This window comes from Mustela nigripes, chromosome 3 (genome assembly GCF_022355385.1).
Source record: "Mustela nigripes isolate SB6536 chromosome 3, MUSNIG.SB6536, whole genome shotgun sequence".
Classification (NCBI taxonomy): domain Eukaryota; kingdom Metazoa; phylum Chordata; class Mammalia; order Carnivora; family Mustelidae; genus Mustela; species Mustela nigripes.
In genome coordinates, this window is record NC_081559.1 from 78,181,741 (window position 1) to 78,184,894 (window position 3,154).

General features: G+C 37.0%; 1 pseudogene; it reads right to left on the reverse strand.

Moving 5' to 3' along the window:
- Positions 1-1,560: 1,560 nt before the first annotated feature.
- Positions 1,561-2,188, reverse strand: LOC132013030 (GTP-binding nuclear protein Ran-like; annotated as a pseudogene).
- Between the last annotated feature and the right edge of the window lie 966 nt (positions 2,189-3,154).

Sequence of the window (3,154 nt, forward strand, 5' to 3'; positions counted from 1 at the left end):
AAGCAAATGGAAAAAGTTAGGAAGGTATAATTCTATTATAGGCTGAGAGTAGAGAGCTGATAGCAGTAATCCAAGATGGGACTGAATCACATTCAGTGAGCATTCTTTTTTCTTAAGCTAGTTAGGCTTAAAAAGCTTCAGCCCTAACTCTGTGATAAAGATTGCTTCTTTTTACAAACTCTCCTTCCCCTATATCATCAAAACCCTTTTTTGGCTCTTACCACAATGTTTTAAGGTGGCATAGGAGAAATGGAACAGAGAAACATTATTAGAAATCCTGAGAAATCTGGGTCTTCCTGGACCTTCTGCCACTTACTATTTCTATCCCATGGACAGAGAGAGTGAAAGAGGGAATTGGAGAGAGGACCTCGTCCATGTAACATATAGTACCACATTGTGATTCTACCCGCCCTTTGAATGTGCTCCTGCTAATGTACTAGAAGATAATCCATAACAACTATTTCTAGGGATAAATTGGAAGATAAAGGAAAGAGGCCCCAAACTTCTTTCTCTGCTTAAACAGTGCATTGGAGGACATCTGTCATTTTTTTGGTATGCCCAGCACTTATTTTCACATCTTCTGGCAAAACCATTATTTCCCCATTTGTATTCTGTGTGTTTTGAGTGAGATTGAGTCAAACGCTGTGGCCATGTGACCCAGGCTTGAGTAATCAAGACATGGTATCCTTATGATTAATTCAGGGGCAAGAAGGTGATTTAGTCAGAGCTCTGGAGACTATATTCTAGGACTTTTGTTGGAACTACTGGAAAGAAAGCATCCTCAACCTGCTCCACTGGGGTTGGTGTTAGAAGGGTACATAAGGTGAGAAGTGTAGACAGCCATCTTTCCATTGTGTGGAGAAGAGTTGGAATTTAACCAGACACAGCAATACAGAAAATGTGATGGCAAAAGCAGAGAGTCCTTAGATTGTTATTTTTATTCTTTGTATCCAGGCATGCCTGAAAGTACTCCTAGACTTTCATGTTACATGAGTCAAGAAATTCATAGTTCCGGTCAATTGATTTTGTTGCCCTTTTTTTTTTTTTTCTGTCATTTTGTACCAAGTGATTTCCTAATCAGTTAATATTAGTATCTACATTTTATGTAGTGACAAATAGCTTCTAGTAAAACATTTTAAAGCATATGCCTATAATTTAAAAAATGAAGTGCACACAAATGGAGAAGAATTCCCTACAAAGCTGATTTTTTAAAATAATACAACTTTATCCTGATTCTAAACGAAAAGAAATGGGAATGACAGTAACAAACAAGATTTCACCAATGGATACTGTGATGTGACTATAGTAGTCTTGTATTTGAAATTTAGGAAGGGTACTACTGCACTTCAAAAGAGCTAAATATGCAGGTCCAAAAAACGGAGTTGCTTTTGAAACTGCCACATTCACTCCAAAGCCCATTCATCTCTTTCAGCATCCCAAAGATTAAGCACATATTCTGTTTAGCTATACAATAAAGTTACCAAGGTGGTGTACCACTGACATCACAGGACAGTTGCCTATAAATCTAGACTTCTGACGCTGGGCTCCAGCTGTACTTTCTTATAGGTCATCATCCTCATCTGGGAGAACCTTTGTCTGAGCAACCTCTAGAACCTGCTCATACTGTGTTGCCAAAGCTGGGTCCAGGCAACCTCTGGTAGGACAATAGCTGTCACAACAACAGACTCCAAGTTAGGGTCTCCAAATAGTTTTCAAGCAAGAGAGAGGAAGGACTTTTCAAAGTTATAGTCGCTTTTGGCAGAAATGTCCTAGTACTGAAGGTTTTCTTTTCGTGGAAGACAATAGATTTGGCCTTAACTTTCCTGTCCTTAATGTCTACTTTATTGCCACGCAGCACAATGGGGATGTTTTCACATACTCATACCAGATCTCTGTGTCAGTTATACACATTCTTGTAAGAAACCCTTGCTCTTACATCAAACCTTATCATGGCATGCTGGACTTGGATGTAGTACCATCTCTCAGCCTACCAATTTTCTCCTGACCAGCCATATTCCCTACATTGAATTTAGTAGGTCCTCTATTGGAATGGATCTCAATACTCAAGAGCACCATACTTCTCAAATTCACCAGTCAGAATAACATTTCACAAAAGTAGTTTTTCCAGTACCACCATCACCAGCCAGTACAAATTTGAACCGGACTTGGGTTCTCCTTGGGCAGCCATTGTGATGTTGCTTTCAGAAGCATCTCCTGCTCCTCTGAGCCAACACTGATTATTTCTTTGAGTGTTTTTTTTTTTCTGTAATTAACTCCCACCTTTCTCTTACCACTCATCATAATTTGAGTTTTTGAAGTTTCTTACAACAATGGAAAGTTCATGAGGGCCACTAATTAGGTGCAAAAAATGATTCAAATACAAACCACTGTCCCAAGTTGTAAAATTATTTTCTTTATAGCTTTAGGATGCTGAATATTTAAACTGATTTTTTTGAGAAAATATATAAATGTGATTATATAGCAAATATTTTCTGTGATTGAAAGTTATTGAAGCATTTTCATTTTTCTCAAAGAGGTATTGACAATTTAGCTACAGATCTGGACCCTCAGAGAGCCTGAGTTCTAGCCTAATCCTATGCTTTGCAACTTTGGAGAAAATCACCTAGCTTGTTGGCTAACAGCATCAACTACAAAATAAAAGGGCCAAATTAAAGCACTTCTAAAGATATTTCTATTTTTAAAATGCTGTAAGTTCTGCCATATTGCTTATATTAGTTTCACTTTAAATATTATGCTTTCCTAAATAAATAGAATATTACCTTCGTATTTTTATGAATTCTTATATATCTATAGAACAAAATCTGTCCTTGATTTTACTTTTGCAGAAGTGACTACATTCTTAGGCAGATACAACTGAGTAAGGGAATCAACACAAGACAAAGTGGTTTAATTTACGTAATCTCAACTTTGTCTCCTAAGCAGAACAGAGTGAAGATAATGCTGACCAACTCACTATGCATAATGCATTGTGTAACACTGTGGCTCATGCTGACACATTTGTAACATTTATCTGAGAGAGAGAAAAAAAAAAACTTATGTAATGTGTCGATGCCTTGATAACTATATTCTAAAATATTTTAAGTGCTTAATTATAGTTTAAACACTGAAATCATGTTACAGAGAGGGGACTTGC